Here is a 21,473-nt window from a genome sequence, read left to right on the forward strand (position 1 = left end):
ACTAATCTCCAAGGATTCGGTGATGCCATCCAGCCATCTCATCCTCTGTCGTCCCCTTTTCCTCCTGCCCCCAATCCCTCCCAGCATGAGTCTTTTCCAATGAGTCAACTCTTCACATCAGTGGGCCAAAGTATTGGAGTTTCAGCTTTAGCATCATTCCTTCCAAAGAACAGCTAGGACTGATCTCCTTTAGAATGCACTGGTTGGATCTTCTTGCAGTCCAAGGGACTCTCAAGTCTTTTCCAACACCACAGTTCAAAAGCATCAATTCTTTGCTACTCAGCTTCCTTCACAGTCCAATTTTCACATCCATAAATGACCGCCAGAAAAACCATAGCCTTGACTAGATGGACCTTTGTTGGCAAAGTAATGTCTCTGCTTTTGAATATGCTATTTAGGTTGGTCATAACTTTCCTTTCAAGGAGTAAGCATCATTTAATTTCATGGCTGCAATCACCATCTGCAGTGATTTTGCAGCCCCCAAAAAAGTCTGACACTGTTTCCACTGTTTCCCCATCTATTTGCCATGAAGTGATGGGACCAGATGCTGTGACCTTAGTTTTCTAAATGTTGAGCTTTAACCCAATTTTTTCACTCTTCTCTTTCACTTTCATCAAGAGGTTTTTTAGTTCCTCTTCACTTTCTGCCATAAGGGTGGTGTCATCTGCATATCTGAGGTTCTTGATATTTCTCCTGGCAATCTTGATTCCAGCTTGTGGTTCTTCCAGTCCAGCATTTCTCATGATGTACTCTGCATAGAAGTTAAATAAGCAGGGTGACAATATACAGTCTTGACATACTCTTCTTCCTATTTGGAACCAGTCTGTTGTTCCATGTCCAGTTCTAACTGTTGCTTCTTGACCTGCATACAAGTTTCTCAAGAGGCAGGTCAGGTAGTCTGGTATTCCCATCTCTTGAAGAATTTTCCACAGTTTATTGTGATCCACACAGTCAAAGGCTTTAGCATAGTCAATAAAGTAGAAATAGATGTTTTTTCTGGAATTCTCACTTTTTCCATGATCCAGCGAATGTTAGCAATTTGATCTCTGGTTCCTCTGCCTTTTCTAAAACCAGATTGAACATCTGGAAGTTCATGGTTCATGTATTGCTGATGCCTGGCTTGAACAATTTTGAGCATTACTTTACTAGAATGTGAGATGAGTGCAATTGTGTGGTAGTTTGAGCATTCTTTGGCATTGCCTTTCTTTGGGATTGGAATGAAAACTGACCTTTTCCAGTCCTGTGGCCACTGCTGAGTTTTCCAGATTTGCTGCCATATTGAGTGCAGCACTTTCACAGCATCATCTTTCAGGATTTGAAATAGCTCAACTGGAATTCCATCACCTCCACTAGCTTTGTTTGTGTGATGCTTTCTAAAGCCCATTTGACTTCACATTCCAGAATGTCTGGCTCTAGGTGAGTGATCACACCATCATGATTATCTTGGTCATGAAGATCTTTTTTGTACAGTTCTTCTGTGTATTCTTTCCACCTCTTCTTAATATCTTCTGCTTTTGTTAGGTCCATACCATTTCTGTCCTTTATTCAGCCCATCTTTGCATGAAATGTTCCCTTGGTATCTCTAATTTTCTTGAAGAGATCTCTAGTCTTTACCATTCTGTTGTTTTCCTCTATTTCTTTGCATTGATTGCTGAGGCAGGCTTTCTTATCTCTCCTTGCTATTCTTTGGAACTCTGCATTCAGATGCTTATATCTTTCCTTTTCTCCTTTGCTTTTCGCTTCTCTTGTTTAGGATCATCAAATCTAAAAGTTAGTGCAGGACTTCCCTGGTGGTCCAGTTGATAAGAATTCACCTGCCAATGCAGGGAACATGGGCTTGATCTCTGGTCCAAGAAGATCCCACATGTTGCAGCACAACTAAGCCCATATGTCACACCTGCTGAAGCCCTCATGCCCTAGAGCTCAGGCTCCACAAGAGAAGCCACCGCAATGAGAATTCCACTCACTGCTACTAAAGAAAGCTCCGTGAAGCACCAAATACCTAGTGTAGAGAAAAACAAACAAGTACATTTTCTAAAAAAAAAAAAAATTAAAAGTTAAAAGCAACTTTGAAACTTAGAGATAAATGGTTCATTCTTGCTCTAAAGCAAAAGTGGAACATGAGGCCCAGTGAAATACAGTAACTTGTTCTAGATTATTTACCTTGTCTGGGACCAGAAATGAGTTTGTTAACCATGCCTCAGAGGTGAGAAAATTTGAGAGAATATCTCAACTATCTAGACAGAGTACTGTGGGATGAGTAGAATTAAAGTTTATTTCTTATGTAAAAATGAAGAAAATATTTTCACTAAATAATAAAACACATTTACAAATGTTTAGGGGCTTCCCTGATAGTTCAGTTGGTAAAGAATCCGCCTGTGATGCAGGAGACCCTGATTCAATTCCTAGGTCAAAAAGATCCGCTGGAGAATGGATAGGCTACCCACTCCAGTATTCTTGAGCTTACATTGTGGCTCAGCTGGTAAAGAATCTGCCTGCAATGAGGGAGACCTGGGTTCAATCCCTGGGTCGGGAAGACACTCTGGAGAAGGGAAAACCTACCACTCTAGTTTTTCTGTCCTGGAGAATTCCATGGGCTGTATTGTCCATGGTGTTGCAGAGTCAGACACGACTGAGCAAGTTTCACCTACAAATGTTTAATGCCTGGTATGACAAGGACATTGAGGGCAGGAGGAGAAAGGAGCGGTAAAGGATGAAATTGTTAGATAGCGTTATTGACTCAATGGACATGAGTTTGAGAAAATTCCAGGAGATGGTGAAGGACAAGGAAGCCTGGCATGCTGCAGTCCATGGGGTCACAAAGAGCTGGACATGACTGATTGCCCAAACAACAACAAATACCAAGACTATCACTATCTCATAGAAACAGGGCTATATGCTTCCTGGACATTTGTCACGTGATGAAACACCCTTCACCTGGGAAGTTAAGGGACTGGTTTAAATGTCCAAGGAAAATGTGTCCGTCAAGTCTTAAACCATTTCAGTACCATTAGATACTAGAATGGTCACAAATAAAATTTTGTTCTCTATGCTGCTGCTGCTGTTGCTGCTAAGTCGCTTCAGTCATGTCCAACTCTGTGAAACCCCATAGGTGGCAGCCCACCAGGTTCCCCCGTCCCTGGGATTCTCCAGGAAAGAACACTGGAATGGGTTGTCATTTCCTTCTCCAATGCATGAAAGTGAAAAGGGAAAGTGAAGTCACTCAGTCATGTCTGACTCCTAGCGACCCCATGGACTGCAGCCTACCAGGCTCCTCTGTCCATGGGATTTCCCAGGCAAGAGTACTGGAGTATGGTGCTCATTGGGAGGAAAGAAATTGCCCAATATATTTACACATGAACCTGAAAGGATGCGTCGTATGTGGCACCCACATTACAGTGAAGCTTAGAATGGAGCTAAGAAGATGACACTCATCTAGAGTCCACCTGCCCTCTGATTCTCACCATCCCTGGTCTTGAGGGCCTTTTACCCAAAGTAATAGATCCTATAGCCAGCAATTAGGGATAACATAAGATCATACAATGATTGATACTGAAGGACAGGGAAGCCTGGCATCCTGCAGTCCATAGGGTCACAAAGAGTCTGACACAACAGCGACTGAACAATACAGTGACTGTCAGTGTTCTGTTTGCCTTTTACAAGTCTTTCTGCACACTTGCTATTCTGTAATGCACCTAATTACAAAGGAGAAAGACTACCATTGGCTGTCATCACTGTCAGTCTCCTTTGGTATTAAAATCCAAGTCCCCTAAGTTTCCTTAGGAGGATGAAGGACGGGTCACATGGGCGAAGGGGGGTCCAAATGCGCAAACTTCCAGTTATGAAGTAAATAAGCCATGGGGTTCTACTGTATAACATGGGGACTATTTGCATACTTGAAAGCTGCTAAGAGAGTAGAATTTAAAAGTTCTCATCACAAGAAAAAACTTTGTAATCTTTTTCTTGAGTTTGTGATCTTGTGACTTGGTCTTAACTGGCTTGTTGCAACCATTTTGAAATATTGAGTATTGAATGTCTTCAAATATTGAATCATTTTGGTATACATCTGAAAATAACATAGTGTTATATGTCCATTGTCAGTCAATAATTTAAAATAACTCAAGGCAGATAGTGTCTTTGGAAAGATAAAAATGACCATATCATATGCAAATTGTTTAACTACACATGAGTATCTTCATTCTATCTGACTTTGGGGAAGATGGGCAGTTTGTAATTGTCTATAAGGGCTTCTGATCAATTGAAAGGCAGTCCAATTTCCATGACTTATATATGAAGTATGATAGTTTGTAAAAGATTCCCATTATTTTTAATAAATGTAGGTTGTTCTCTTGCATTCCAACTTGCTTTATTCAGCAAAGTAGTAGAGGGTATATGAGAATGAGATTCTAGGTATTCCCTGGAGTGTGCTGTGTAAGTTAATGGATCAACTGCCTTGAAAGAGAGGAAAGTAATTTTGTCTCCTACTGATCTGCTGTGGGCTTCCCAGGTGGCACTGGTGATAAAGAACCTGCCTGCCAACACAGTATATGTAAGAGACCAGGGTTCGATCCCTGGGTGGGGATCGCAGATCTATCGCAGAGTTCTTGGCACACAGAAACCCTTCAAATGACTACAATGAGTGAATTAATAAGTAGATGAGTGTACAAACCAGTATTTCTCCAAAATCTCTGGGTGTCTATGACTCCCAAACCTTCAGCAACTCTTGTCCTCAAGGAAGTTACTATGTGGAAAGAAGATAAAAGAAATAAGATGTTAATATTAATAGAAGAGAGATAGAAAGAGAGGCAGAAAAGGAATATCAACTTTCTGCACATTAAATAACCAAGTCCAGACTTCCCTGCTGGCTCAGTTGTAATCAATCTGCCTGCCAATGCAAGAGACAAGAGTTCTATCCCTGGTCTGGGAAGATTCCACATGCAGTGGAGCAACTAAGCCCATGCGCCACAACTACAGAGCCCACACTGTAGAACCTGGAAATAGCAACTACTGAGCACCTAGAGCTCATGTTCTGCAACAGAAGAAGCCACCACATTGAGAAACCCATGCACCACAATTAGAGAATACCCGCTGCTCTTTGCAATCAGAGAAAAAAGCCTGCACAGCAACAAAGACCCACATAGCCAAAATTAAATTAAACGGGCAACATGCTCACTCCCAATGTTGAACCTTCCCTAGTTCCAACAATTTAGCCTCTTTGCTCTGGCCATGATATTTACTTATTCTTTCACTTGGGATCTTTCTTCTTTTCAGTTTTAATTTTTTATTGAAGTAGAGTGGATTTAAAATGTTGTGTAATCTCTGCTGAAGAGTGAAATGATTCATTTACACATATACATTGTTTTCTATATCCTTCTCCATTATGGTTTATCACAGGATGTTGAATATAGTTCTCTGCACTATACAGTAGGACCCTGTGGTTTGTCCATTCTGTCACCTGGGGTCTTTACCCAGGAAAGTATCAGCAATTGCTCTTCTAGTCCTTCTCTGAAATACCATCATACGTGTCTCTGACTTCCTGTCCTAATTATCTAAAGGTACAAACTTAAGGTAACTGAGAGAGTAAATAGGGAAATTCCACATTTGCAAGAAATTTCACAAAGGATGAATTATCACACAGCTGTTTTTCTGTGATGATAAGTAAAGATACTCATCATCTTCTGATTTCCCTTTCTGGAATTTCTTCAACATTTATATTCCGAGTTCTTTCACTTCTGCTAAATACCTTTAATCTCTGAATGAGGAGATCCTTCCTTTTTTGTGCTCTCCCCTCAAACACTTGAAGACCTCCTTCCAGGACAGAACAATGGGGTGTGTGTGCGAGCTTAGTCTTTTGACTGTTTGTGACCCCGTGGACTGTAGCCTTCCAGGCTTCTCTGCAAATGGGATGTTTTCCCAGCAAGAATACTGAAGTGGCTTGCCGTTTCCTCCTCCAGGGGATCTTGCCAACTCAGGGATCGATCCCTCATCTCCTGTGTTTCCTGCATTACAGGTGGATTCTTGACCACTGAGCCATCTGAGCAATGGCAGGTAAGAGGATAAAGACACTCATTCCTTTACCTCTGGTTACAGGGCCTAAGAAACTGGAAAGGAAAGAGTCAGGGAGTAGGCAGACACTAGACAAATGCCCCCTCTCTCTATCTTCTCAGCATCACCTCATGGGTGACCCTCATCCTTTCAGGATCATACACAAACATCCTGGTGCAAGTTTTCTCTTCTTATAAGTATTTATGAACACCAGGGAGGATAGTACTTTCCCAGGTAATGCTAGTGGTAAACAACCTGCATGCCAATGAAATGTGGGTTCAATCCCTGGGTTGGGAAGATCCCTTGGAGGAGGGCATGGAATCCACTCTAGTATTCTTGCCTAGAGAATCCCATGGACAGAGGAACCTGGCAGGCTGTATATATAACTGTATATAAATATATATATATATAAACTATATATATATATATATATATATATAACTGAGGTGAAATCTCACTCTGTTGTGGCAACTTCACACAAGTAGTGTAGCCATTCACCTTCCCAAGCAATTATCCTCTAGAGCTATTTCTCTATAGACATCGTAGGGTTTTCTTTGCCTTGTGCTTAATAAGTCAATGCCCTTTCTACTCAATCATCTGTTTTTTCTACTTCCCACAACACTTACTGGGATATGCAGGCTTGCCAACATGGGATCACCACAGGGGCCAACTTCCCTAAATCCTGTTCTCTCGTGGAGTGTGGGTAATGAAGGAAGAAGGTCCTGGAGAAGGCATTGAGTGTCTTTGGTCTCGCACATGGAGGCCTTGGTGACTATAAGTTGATGTGTTACAGCTTTTGTGCCCCTAGAGACTGAATGCCTTCTGAAGCTTGTTAGACAAATTGATCAATGGATCTTCCATTCCCTGTTCAGTTTGACTCCTTAAGGACAAGGAGCACACAGGGAAGGATCTCTGATCTGCCCAGTTCCTTGTCCCTGTGAGACTTACAGAGGGTCTACCTGTGATTCCTCTATTTTGGGTCTGTTTACTCTGGGAAGAATCACTCTGGTCTCCCTTCAATCTCTTCTTTGAGACAAGTGTCAGCATTGTGGATTTGTAGTTTCCACATTAGAAAGATTGCAGAGTACCAAAGGGCACCAGGATTCACTAGGGTAGTTCTCAAACTTAAGCCTGCATCAAAATTATCTTGAGAATGTGTTACACCACACACTGCAGAGTCCTACCTGAAGTTTCTGCCTCAGTAGATTTGGGGTTGAGTTTTTGGGGTGGTACTTAGTGGTAAAGTATCCACCTGCCAACACAGGAGACTCGAGTTCAGTCCCTGGGTCAGGAAGATCCACTGGAGAAGGAAATGCCAATTCACTCCAGTACTGTTTCCTGGGAAATCTCATGGACAGAGAAGCCTGGTGGCTAAAGTCCATGGAGTTACATGAGAGTTGAACACAACTTAGTGACTAAACAACAACAATGTTTGGGGCTTAGCTCTAATAGTTTGGATTTTTTTAAGTTTCCAAATTTTGCCAGTCCCCACGACAATCTTTTGAGAATCACTGTCCTGGGGTTCAGTTCAGTTCAGTCGCTCAGTCGTGTCCGACACTTTGTGACCCCATGAACCATATCATCCTCTGTCGTCCCCTTCTCCCCCTACCCTCAATCTTTCCCAGCGTCAGGGTCTTTTCCAAAGTGTCAGCTCTTCACATCAGGTGGCCAAAGTATTGGAGTTCCAGCTTCAACATCAGTCCTTTCAATGAACACCCAGGACTGATATTCTTTAGGATGGACTGGTTAGATCTCCTTGCAGTCCAAGGGACTCTCAAGAGTCTTCTCCAACACCACAGTTCAAAAGCATCAATTATTCTGTGCTCGGCTTTCTTTATAGTCCAACTCTCACATGCATATGTGACCTCTGGAAAAACCATAGCCTTGACTACATGGACCTTTGTTGGCAAAGTCACACCTCTGCTTTCTAATATGCTGTCTAGGTTGGTCAGAACTTTCCTTCTAAGGAGTAAGTGTCTTTTAATTTCATGGCTGCAATCACCATCTGCAGTGATTTTGGAGCCCACAAAATAAAGTCTGACACTGTTTCCACTGTTTCCCCATCTATTTGACATGAAGTGATGGGACCAGATGCCATGATCTTTGTTTTCGGAATGTTGAGCTTTGAGCCAACTTTTTCACTCTCCTCTTTCACCTTCATCAAGAGGCTCTTTAGTTCTTCACTTTCTGCCATAAGGGTGGTGTCATCTGCATATCTGAGGTTCTTGATATTTCTCCTGGAAATCTTGATTCCAGCTTGTGCTTCATCCAGCCCAGCATTTCTCATGATGTACTCTGCATAGAAGTTAAATAAGCAGGGTGACAATATACAGCCTTGATGTACTCCTTTTTTCCTATTTGGAACCAGTGTGTTGTTCCATATCCAGTTCTAACTGTTGCTTCCTGACCCACATACAGATTTCTCAAGAGGCACATCAGGTGGTCTGGTATTCCCATCTCTTTCAGAATTTTCCACAGTTTATTGTGATCCACACAAATAATTTGAGTATTATCCAAACTACCATAAAAGTAATGGAAAGGAAGAAAACTTACACAAACATAGGCACAAAATTATACTAATTATGGGTATATGTGTATGTGTGTGTGTGTGTGTGTGTGTAAAAAATGTGTATGTATAGAGAAGAGACTGGTAGAAAATGAAATGAAGTGTTGACAGTGAAAAATAATCCAATTGACTGAGGTTTTTGTTAATATATAGCTTCCCATCTTATCCCAGGCTTACCTACTCAACATCTCCAGGAGAAGAGTTTGAGAATTTACTTTTTAAAAATGTTTATTTATTTGCTGGCATAGAGTCTTAGCTGTGGCACACAGGATCTTCGTTGCAGCCCACAGATGCTCTAGTTGTAGTGAGAGGGCTCCGGACCTCAAGGGCTCAGCAGTTGTGGCATGGGGGCTTAGTTGCACCCACATTACACATGCATTATAGTTCCCCTTCCAGGGATATATCCTGTATTCCCTGAATTGCAAAGTGGATTCTTAATCACTGAATCACCAGAGAAGTCCTAACTGAGGGGTTACTTTTGAAAGAAAATTACAATGCATGTGAGAGTTGAATGGCAAAGAAGGCTGAGTGCCAAAGAATTGTGCTTTTGAACTGTGGTGCTGGATAAGACTCTTGAGAGTCCCTTGGACAGGAAGGATATCAAACCAGGCAATCCTAAAGGAAATCAACCCTGAATATTCCCTGGAAGGACTGATGTTGAAGCTGGAGCTCCAATAATTTGGCCACCTGATGGGAAGAACTGACTCATTGGAAAAGATCCTGATGCTGGGAAAGATTGAGGGCAGGAGGAGAAGGGGATGACAGAGGATGAGATGGTTGGATGGTATCACTGAATCAGTGGACATAAGTTTGAGTAAACGCCAGGAGATAGTGAAGGAAAGAAAAGCCTGGCATGCTGCAGTCTATGGTGTTGCAAAGAGTCGAACACTATTTAGTGTCTGAGCAACAACAGTTTTACTTTATTTTATGTTTATTGCATATAGGCTCACAAGCTGGATCAAGATTGCCAGGAGAAATATCAACAACCTCAGATATGCAGATGATACGACTTTTGTGGCAGAAAGTGAACAAGAACTAAAGAGCCTCTTGATGATGGTGAAAGAGAAGAGTAAAAAAGCTGGCTCAAAACTCAATATTCAAAAAACTGGGATCATGGCATCTGGTCCCATCACTTTATAGCAAATAGATGGGGGGAAAGTGGAAACAGTTGCAGATTTTATTTTCTTGGGCTCCAAAATGACTGTGGCTAGTGACTGCAGACATAAAATTAAAATACACTTACTTCTTGGTAGAAAAGCTATGACAAACCTAGACAGTGTATTAAAAAGAGGAGACATCAGTTTGCCAGCAAATGTCCATACAGTCAAAGCTATGGTTTTTCCAGTAGTCATGTACAGATGTGAGATTTGGACCATAAAGAAGACTGAGAGCTGAAAAATTGATGCTTTTGAACTGTGGTGCTGGAGAAGACTCTTGAGAGTCCATTGGACAACAAGGAGATCAAACCAGTCCATCCAAAAAGAAATCAATCCTGAATATTCACTGGAAGGACTGATGCTGAAGCTTCAATATTTTGGCCACCTGAGGGGAACAGCCAACTCATTGGAAAAGACCCTGATGCTGGGAAAGAGTAAGGGCAGGAGGAGAAGAGGCCAACAGAGGATAAGATGGTTGGATGGCATCACAAATTCAATGGATATGAGTTTGAGGAAACCCTGAGAGATAGTTAAGAACAGGGAAGCCTGGAATGCTGCAGTTCATGGGGTTGCAGTCAAACACCACTTAGCGACTGAACAACAACAACATACAATATATACAATATCCATGTTGTGTATTTTATATTGTATATGTGTATATATAATGAAATTCATCATTTTAATCATTTTTATGTATAAAAGTTCTGTGGCATTGAGTACATTCACAATGTTGTGCAACCATTACCTCCATCTATTTCCGTAACATTTTCATCATCCAAACAGAAGCTTTAAATCCATTAAACAGCAACTCCCCATTCTTCTCTCTGATCAGACCCTGAAAACCTCCTTTCTACCTTTTGTCTCTATGAATTTGCCTATTCTAGATATATCATGTAAATGAAATCATATAACATTTATCCTTTTATGTCTGACATTAAAATACTTAATGGTAAACATTTCACTTAGTAAAATGTTTTCAAAATTCAACCATGCTGCAACACCTATCAAAATTTCATTCTGTTTTAAGATTGAATAATATTCCATTGTGTGTATATATCCCATTTTGTTTATTCTTACATTATTGATGGACACATGGCTTGTTTTTACCTTTTGGCTCCTGTGATTAATGCTGCTCTGAACATTGGTGTGCAAGAATCTGTTTGAATTCCTGCCTTTAATACTTTGGGGCACATACATACACAGAATTGATGAATCCTGAAAATATACCTTTAAAAGGATTTCAAGGGGCCTGAGCAGCTGTGGAGGCAACATTATTTAGCAGCAATGCCATCAGTTCCAGCCCACTGCTTTACTTTTTAGCTGCATGAGCATAGGAACATAGTCATTATGCCAAAGAGAAAATCCCCAGCGAATACATAAGGGAAGGATGGATCCAAAGTAACTGAATAGGGGCCTACCAGACAGTTTGCCAGGTTTTCAGCAAAACCTGCTTCTTCAAACCCTGAACCTAAACCAAGAAAAAAAATCTGCAAAGAAAGAACCTGGAACGAAGAGTAATATAGGGGCTGATTGTTGTTGTTTAGTTGCTAAGTCATGTCTGAATCTTTTGCAACCCCATGGACTGTAGCCCATCAGGCTCCTCTGCCCATGGGATTTCCCAGGCAATAATACTGGAGTAGGTTGCCATTTCCTTCTTCAGGGGATCTTCCTGAACCAGGGATTGAACGTGAGTCTCCTGGGTTGGCAGGCAGATTCTTGACCACTGAGCCACCTGGGCAACCCAATGCTGGCTATAACCTGAGCCATATGCTTGAGTTGTTTTGAACATATTTGAATCCCCACCAGATGGTAGAATTTAAATGCATGCTGACTACAAGCACAAAGAGCCCAGAAGACTGGTTGGAACCAGAAGGTTAATGATACTGACCCTCGATTACTCCATCACCAACCAACCAGAGAATTGTGCACCAGCTGATCATGCACTCCACAATCCTCTTCCTCACCCTGTCTTTAGAAACATTTCCTGGAAAGCCATCAGGGAGGTCTGAGCTATTTGAGCATTAGCTGCCTATACTCTTTGTTTGGCCTTGCAAATAAAGTCTGCACTTTCCTTTACCTGAACCTGAAGTTAGTAGATTGGCTTTTCTGGATGCAGGCAAGAGAACCCGGGTTTGGTTCAGTAACAGAATGGCTACCCTGAACACTGTTATATCTACTACTGAGAGATCTGTATGTAAGTTAAGAATAACAGCTAGAACTTGACATGGAACTACAGACTGGTTCCAAATAGGAAAAGGAGTACATCAAGGCTGTATATTGTCACCCTGCTTATCTAACTTATATGCAGAGTACGTCATGCAAAACACCAGACTGGATGAAGCACAAGCTGGAATCAAGATATCTGGGAGAAATATCCATAATCTCAGATATGCAGATGACACCACCTTTGTGGCAGAAAGTGAAAAGGAACTGAAGAGCCTCTTGATGAAAGTGAAAGAGGAGAGTGAAAAAAATGGCTTAAAACTCAACATTCAAGAAACAAAGATCATGGCATCTAGTCTGATCACTTTATGGCAAGTAGATGGGGAAACAATGGAAACAGTGACAGACTTTATTTTGGGGGGCTCCAAAATCACTGCAGATGGTGACTGCAGTCATGAAATTAAAAAACACTTGCTTCTTGGAAGAAAAGCTATGACCAACCTAGACAGCATATTAAAAAGCAGAGACGTTACTTTGTTGACTGTCTAGTCAAAGGTATGGTTTTTCCAGTAGTCATGTATGAATGTGAGAGTTGAACTATAAAGAAAACTGAGTGCTGAAGAATTGATGCTTTTGAACTGTGGTGTTGGTGAAGACTCTTGAGAGTCCCTTGGACTGCAAGGAGATCAAATCAGTTCATCCTAAAGGAAATCTATCCTGAATATTCATTGGAAGAACTGATGCTGAAGCTGAAGCCCCAGTACTTTGGCCACCTGATGCAAAGAACTGACTCATTGGAAAAGACCCTGATGCCGGGAAAGACTGAAGGAAGGAGGAGAAGGGGATGACAGAGGATAGGATAGTTTGATGACATCACCAACTCAATGGACATAAGTTTGAGTAAGCTCCGGGAGTTGGTGATGGACAAGGGGGGCTGGCATGCTGCAGTCCATGGGGTTGCAAAGAGTAGGACATGACTGAGTGATTGAAATGAAATGAACCCTGAACACCCTCCCTTCCAGCATGCAGAACCTATGGAAAGTACAAATTGGTCCCAAGCAGGGGCTAAGTTGGACAGTGTATGAGACTGATGGGCCATCCGTTTCCTATCTCTCTCCAAGAGTTTAATCTCTTAGGACTTGGCAGAGAGAAGGGGTAACTAAATATCTTTTTTTTTTTTCATTTAGTACTGGGGTGTAGCCAATTACAAATGTTGGGATCCTGAAAGGTGAACAGAGAAGGGATTTAGCCATACACATACATGTATTCATTCTCCCCCCAAACTCTCCTAGGATGCCACATAACATTGAGCAGAGTTCCATGTACTATACAGTAAGTCCTTGTTGGTAACCCTTTTAAATATAGCACTGTGTACATGTCTATACCAAACTCCCAAAGTATCCCTTCCCTTCTTCTCCGGCAACCATGCATGACTGGTTTCAGTTGTGTCTGACTCTTTGCCACTCTATGGACAGCAGTCCACCAGGTTCCTCTGTCCATTGGATTCTCCAGGCAAGAATACTGCCAGGCCCTCCTCCTGACAACCGTAAGGGAACTCAATATCTTGAGTCATGGAGATTGTATCTTTCTCTAAGTCAATGCCTTCAAAATGGCAGGACCTTCAATTGGAGTAACTTGATGCCAGTTGGGACAAGAATAAAATCAAGCCCCGTGGTCTTGGAGACAGTTGCAATCACACTTGGAAGAGATGGAATGCATGTTCAGGGGAGCCACAAGTGCCACAATGCACAGAAACATGGAACACCATCTGCTTCATGGATTGCAAATAAGGAGAGTGGAACTGGGTGAGTGCCTTGCAAAAGAGGTGAACAGTTTACCACCTTCTTTCTCTCTGTCTCTTTCCATGTCTTACTGATTTAAGAGCTTTGCAGGAACTCTGCTATTCTCCGTGTAGCTCCTTCAGTAAACCCATATTTGACACAATTTGTGGCAGTTTTAAGACATGGTTTACAAATTCTTTTATATTCCTCTCCCTGGTGGCTCAGCAGTGAGGAAGGTCTCACTTCAATCCCTGGGTCAAAGATCCCCTGGAGGAGGAAATAGCAACACACTCCAGTATTCATGCCTGGGGAATTCCATGGACAGAGGAGTCTGGTGGGCTACAGTCCATAGGATCACAAAGAGTTGGACGTGACTAAAGCGTCTGAGCACACGTGAAAGTGAAGTCCATAACCCCTCTCTTGAATCAACTTGTAATTCTAAGTATGAATTGTAGTTGAAACTATTAATATCTACTGTCTCTAAAGAGTTTGTTGCTCAGTCTATTGAAATGTCAGTTTCTTAGTTTTAAAATAGGGCCAGTAAGAATTACAATTTTCCATAATATTTTTAGAATCAAGAATCAAAGATCCCAGCTATGTATTCTCACATGCTCCTACATTCAATGGCACAGGTATAAATCTCTTTCCTTATCTCTGTTGACTCTACCCAATTTAATTTTTATTTCATGCAAGCAGTTTCTCCAGGGACTAAGGGTGGGGCAAACGGGGAGATACTGGTCAAAGGATCCAAACTTCCAGATAGAAGATGAATAAATTCTGGAGATCTAACTAGAGTCAGGGCTTCCCTAGTGACTCAGACAGTAGAGAATCTGCCTATTTAGAGAATCTGAAACTGCCTGTGCAGAAGACCCCAGTTTTATCCCTGGGTCAGGAAGATCCCCTGGAGAAGGAAATGGCTACCTAAGCCAGTGTTCTTGACTGAAGAAGTGCATGGACAGAGGTTACAGTCCATGAGGTCACAAAGAATCAGACACAACTGAGGGACTAACACTTTCACTTTTTCAAATGGGAAGGGAATTCAAAAGAGAGGATATATATGTGTGTGTGTATATATATATATATATATGTCAGATTCTATATCTGATTCACTTTGCTATATAGTGAAAACTAACACATTGCAAGCAACTATACTCCAATAAAAATTAATTTTTTAAAATGTATTTGTTCATTTTTAACAGCCATTGCTGCAAAGGGCAATTTGTACATGAATATGTGGAAGGGAAGGGTGCAGGATCTCAAGCTAGAAAAACAAAGATATATCTTTAAAATAATAAATTTTGATCTTCAAATGAGTGGTAACATTCCATGGCATGTGGAAGCTTTGCTGCTGCTGCTGCTAAGACGCTTCAGTCGTGTCCGACTCTGTGTGACCCCACCAACGGCAGCCCACCAGGCTCCACTGTCCCTGGGATTCTTCAGGCATGAACACTGGAGTGGGTTGCCATTTCCTTCTCCAATGCATGAAAGTGAAAAGTGAAAGTGAAGTCGCTCAGTCATGTCCGACCCTCAGCAACCCCATGGACTGCAGCCTTCCAGGCTCCTCCATCCATGGGATTTTCCAGGCAAGCGTACTGGAGTGGGGTTCCATGTGGAAGCTTTAAGAAATGGCAATTAGCAAACATGCAAAAATCAACTGCTATAAACCACAGTATTTAATATTATTTTGAGAATTCAAACAAATGCATAAAATGAAAACAAGAAAGGGAGATAAACATTTTAAAGTGACAACAAATGTATCATCATTTGTTGATCAGATGTTGGAGGTGAAGATCTTTCAAATCTCTGAAGATGCAGCTTTGTGAGGGTCCTTCATCACTCACTTCAACAAATCCCTTAAGGCAGTTGTTTTCAAATTTTAGTCACCCATAGGATCCACTTGGGTGGCTTGTTAAACACAAGTAGCTAGGGCTGACTCTGGAGTTTCTGACTTAGCATCAATAGATCTAGGATGAAGGAAAAATGCGCATGTCTAACAAGCTCCCAGGTGATGCTGATGCTGCTGGTCTGGAGACAAAACTATGAGAAACACTACTCTTCTTTGTGTCCCTAGGACTCTGTCTAATAAGTTTTCCCTCCATTGCTTACATCTCCCTCCTCTATACCACCCCCAACCTTTACTTTGGTACCCTGCCTCTTTCAGATGACATCATGGAAACCCCTAGTTGTCTTGATTGTTTTCCTATAGCACACATTTTCTTCCAGAAAGTACAGGGAGATCATCCAAGAAGGGAATTCACACCATATGTCTGGGAAACCCAAGATGCTTTGCCTTGGGGACACAGAAAGCTTATTTCAAAAGTTTCGAGAACTTTGGTAGCTGAATTCTCAGGCTGTCTCATTAAATAAATTGGCCTGTTGTCACTCTACTCTTTAAACAATTAAGCTCCCTTGGGGTAGAAGGAGAATAATAGAAAAGAAACTTTCTGCCACTGCTGTTTCCCTGAAGATCATAGTAAAGAGAGGCAAATTTCTTTGTTCCAATTATTCTTAATTTATCTGGCTATGCTCAAACATTTACAGTCCAGATTATTCCCCTGGAGATTAAAAAGCTTTCTTCATGAAGAAGTCTCCCAGGGCTCTGTAAGATTCTACCCTAATTCTTTCTTCCGCTTTATAGGATTTGATTTCAAAGTTAGAAGTTTCTCCCTCAGGGATGCGTTAATGCTGCAAGTTGCCCAGTGGACTTGAATCTGGGAATCCCATTGTAACAGAAACAAAATGCTTTAGAAAGTTTCCTATTTCAAGAAAGGGAATGCAGCCATTAGTGATATTGCTACTGAGACATCAAGCATTTTGACAAAAGGAAATATCCCTTAAAACTTATTTACTCAGCCATTAAAAAGAATACATTTGAATCAGTTCTAATGAGGTGGATGAAACTGGAGCCTATTATACAGAGTGAAGTAAGCCAGAAAGAAAAACACCAATACAGTATACTAATGCATATATATGGAATTTAGAAAGATAGTAATGATAACCCTGTATGCAAGACAGCAAAAGAGACACAGATGTATAGAACAGTCTTTTGGACTCTGTGGGAGAGGGAGAGGGTGGGATGATTTGGGAGAATGGCATTGAAACATGTATAATAACATATAAGAAATGAATCGCCAGTCTAGGTTTGATGCAGGATACAGGATGCTTGGGGCTGGTGCAATGGGATGACCCAGAGGGATGGTATGGGGAGGGAGGTGGGAGGTGGGCTCAGGATCGGAAACACGTGTACACCCATGGTGGATTCATGTTGATGTATGGCAAAACCAATACAGTATTGTAAAGTGATTGGCCTCCAGTTAAAATAAATAAATGTAAATTTAAGAAAAGAAAAAAAATAACTTATTTGGCATGTGAGGTCACTGCAGACCTTAGGGAAGGCAGTTGTGATGGAGGTAGAAATACTCCTGATGAGTTGGTTGAGAAGAGAGTGAATGTTGTGAAAATGGAAGTAGCAGATACTGACCAAATTCTTTAGAAGTTTGGAGCGATACCCAAAGGGGAGTATGGGTCTGTGAGTGTTTTATTTCCCTTGAAAGAAATGGGGATGGGGATGATTGGATATTATAACGGGTCAAATGAGATCATATATCCAGATGAGGCTCTACAACTGAGAACTGAAGCATCGTGTGTAGGATTCATTCAAGCATGGGCTTCTATTTCTATTAATAACTCCTGAATCTCTCAGCAGAAACTTCTTCTGTCTGTATGATTAATTAACTTTTTATGTCACTTATGCAGATTAATGATATCCAAACCAATACCACTTACCTCTCAGATAATAGTGGGGTGTTCTGAAGGCCGTCAACTCAACCTTTCCAAGATAACCTGACATTTTATCCTCCCCAAAATGTTGCTTTTTCTATGATCCCATCTCGTTGAAAGCATACACCATCAATTTTGGTACCCACAGAATTTTATTTTATTCCAGTGTTCTCAACCAGACTGAATTTGCCCTCTCTGGAACAACTGGCAAAATCAGCCTGGCTGAGAACACTGGAATAACCAGTTTCTGCTTATCACAACTCAGTGCTGGTATCTCACGAGTAGAGACCAGGGATCCTGATAAACATCAGACAATATACAAGATAGACTCTATGACAAATATTAATCAGACCAGATCAGATCAGTCGCTCAGTCGTGTCCGACTCTTTGTGACCCCATGAATCGCAGCATGCCAGGCCTCCCTGTCCAACACCAACTCCCGGAGTTCATCCAGACTCACGTCAATAGAGTCAGTGATGCCATCCAGCCATCTCATCCTCTGTCGTCCCCTTCTCCTCTTGCCCCCAATCCCTCCCAGCATCAGAGTCTTTTCCAATGAGTCAACTCTTCACATGAGGTGGCCAAAGTACTGGAGTTTCAGCTTTAGCATCATTCCTTCCAAAGAAACCCCAGGGCTGATCTCCTTTAGAATGGACTGGCTGGATCTCCTTGGAGTCCAAGGGACTCTCAAGTGTCTTCTCCAACACCACAGTTCAAACATCAATTCTTTGGCATTCAGCCTTCTTCACAGTCCAACTATCACATCCATACATGACCACAGGAAAAACCATAGCCTTGATTAGACAGACCTTTGTTGGCAAAGTAATGTCTCTGCTTTTGAATATGCTATCTAGGTTGGTCATAACTTTCCTTCCAAGGAGTAAGCGTCATTTAATTTCATGGCTGCAGTCACCATTTGCAGTGATTTTGGAGTCCAAAAAATAAAGTCTGACACTGTTTCCACTGTTTCCCCATCTATTTCCCATGAAGTGATGGGACTGAATGCCATGATCTTCGTTTTCTGAATGTTGAGCTTTAAGCCAACTTTTTCACTCTCCACTTTCACTTTCATCAAGAGACTTTTTGGTTCCTCTGCACTTTCTGCCAAAAGGGTAGTGTCATCTGCATATCTGAGGTTATTGATATTTCTCCTGGCAATCTTGAGCTGGAGCTTCTGTTTCTTCCAGTCCAGCGTTTCTCATGATGTACTCTGCATATAAGTTAAATAAACAGGGTGACAATATACAGCCTTGACGTATTCCTTTTCCTATTTGGAACCAGTCTGTTGTTCCATGTCCATTTCTAACTATTGCTTACTGACTTGCATACAAATTTCTCAAGAGGCAGGGGAATTTTCCACAGTTTATTGTGATCCACATGGTCAAAGGCTTTGTCATAGTCAATAAAGCAGAAATAGATGTTTTTCTGGAACTCTCTTGCTTTTTCCATGATCCAGTGGATGTTGGCAATTTGATCTCTGGTTCCTCTGCCTTTTCTAAAACCAGCTTGAACATCAGGAAGTTTACGGTTCACATAGTGCTGAAGCCTGGCTTGGAGAATTTTGAGCATTACTTTACTAGTGTGTGATTTGAGTGCAATTGTGTGGTAATTTGAGCATTCTTTGGCATTGCCTTTCTTTGGGATTGGAATGAAAACTGACCTTTTCCAGTCCTGTGGCCACTGCTGAGTTTTCCAAATTTGCTGGCATATTGAGTGCAGCACTTTCACAGCATCATCTTTCAGGATTTGGAATAGCTCAACTGGAATTCCATCACCTCCACTAGCTTTGTTCGTAGTGATGCTTTCTAAGGCCCACTTGACTTCACATTCCAGGATGTCTGGCTCTAGGTCAGTGATCACACCATCATGATTATCTGGGTCGTGAAGATCTTTTTTGTACAGTTCTTCTGTGTATTCTTGCCATCTCTTCTTAATATCTTCTGCTTCTGTTAGGTCCATACCATTTCTGTCCTTTATCGAGCCCATCTTTGCATGAAATGTTCCCTTAGTATCTCTGATTTTCTTGAAGAGATCCCTAGTCTTTCCCATTCTGTTGTTTTCCTCTATTTCCCAGCATTGATCAGTGAAGAAGGCTTTCTTATCTCTTCTTGCTATTCTTTGGAACTCTGCATTCAGATGTTTATAGCTTTCCTTTTCTCCTTTGCTTTTCACTTCTCTTCTTTTCACAGCTATTTGCAAGGCCTCCCCAGACAGCCATCTTGCTTTTTTGCATTTCTTTCCCATGGGATGGTCTTGATCCCTGTCTCCTATACAATGTCACGAACCTCATTCCATAGTTCATCAGGCACTCTATCTATCAGATCTAGGCCCTTAAATCTATTTCTCACTTCCACTGTATAATCATCAGGGATTTGATTTAGGTCATACCTGAATGGTCTAGTGGTTTTCCCTACTTTCTTCAACTTAAGTCTGAATTTGGCAATAAGGAGTTTACGATCTGAGCCACAGTCAGCTCCTGGTCTTGTTTTTGCTGACTGTATAGAGCTTCTGCATCTTTGGCTGCAAAGATTATAATCAATCTGATTTTGATGTTGACCATCTGGTGATGTCCATGTATAGAGTCTTCTCTTGTGTTGTTGGAAAAGGGTGTTTGTTATGACCAGTGCATTTTCTTGGCAAAACTCTATTAGTCTTTGCCCTGCTTCATTCCATATTCCAAGGCCAAATTTGCCTGTTACTCCAGGTGTTTCTTGACTTCCTACTTCTGCATTCCAGTCCCCTATAATGAAAAGGACATCTTTTTTGGGTGTTAGTTCTAAAAGGTCTTGTAGGTCTTCATAGAACCATTTAACTTCAGCTCCTTCAGCATTACTGGTTGGGGCATAGACTTGGATTAGTGTGATATTGAATGGTTTGCCTTGGAAACAAACAGAGATCATTCTGTCGTTTTTGAGATTGCATCCAAGTACTGCATTTCAGACTCTTTTGTTGACCATGATGGCTACTCCATTTCATCTGAGGGATTCCTGCCCGCAGTAGTAGATATAATGGTCATCTGAGTTAAATTCACCCATTCCAGTCCATTTCAGTTCACTGATTCCTAGAATGTTGACATTCACACTTGCCATCTCTTGTTTGACCACTTCCAATTTGCCTTGATTCACGGACCTGACATTCCAGGTTCCTATGCAATACTGCTCTTTACAGCATCGGACCTTGCTTCTATCACCAGTCACATCCACAGCTGGGTATTCTTTTTGCTTTGGCTCCATCCCTTCATTCTTTGTGGAGTTATTTCTCCACTGATCTCCAGTAGCATATTGGGCACCTACTGACCTGGGGAGTTTCTCTTTCAGTATCCTATCATTTTGCCTTTTCATACTGTTCATGGGGTTCTCAAGGCAAGAATACTGAAGTGGTTTGCCATTCCCTTCTCCAGTGGACCACATTCTGTCAGATCTCTCCACCATGACCCGTCCATCTTGGGTTGCCCCACGGGCATGGCTTAGTTTCATTGAGTTAGACAAGGCTGTGGTCCTAGTGTGATTAGATTGACTAGTTTTCTGTGAGTATCAATAAATTTTATTAATAGAATGCTTGAGCAGTGACAAAATGTAAAAAGAAAGTGAAATCATTTCATAGTGGGAAGCAGAGTTTGGTTGTTAGAAAACTACCGAAATGAGTTTAGAAGACATGGCATTTGAAAACCATGATGTGTTTTTCATAGATTTGTTTTGTGATTTTCTGAATCTCCCCTCCCTGCTATTATGCTTATTCTTCAAGGAAACAGGTAAATCAACACCTTCTTGTATTGTCTTTTGAGACGTCCAATTGAGAAATGTCTATCCTCACTTTTTATCACTTTGTTTTTTGTGAATCATATAAACACACCCTGTATTTTGTGACAATCGTGTGCACACTAGTAGTTGGACAAAAACAGATCCTACTCTGTATACATACTAATAGAAATAAACCAAACATTGCTTCTTTGGGGAGTTGTAGAGCACTCTATACAAGGTC

Source organism: Bos javanicus, chromosome 7, assembly GCF_032452875.1.
Source record: "Bos javanicus breed banteng chromosome 7, ARS-OSU_banteng_1.0, whole genome shotgun sequence".
Lineage (NCBI taxonomy): Eukaryota > Metazoa > Chordata > Mammalia > Artiodactyla > Bovidae > Bos > Bos javanicus.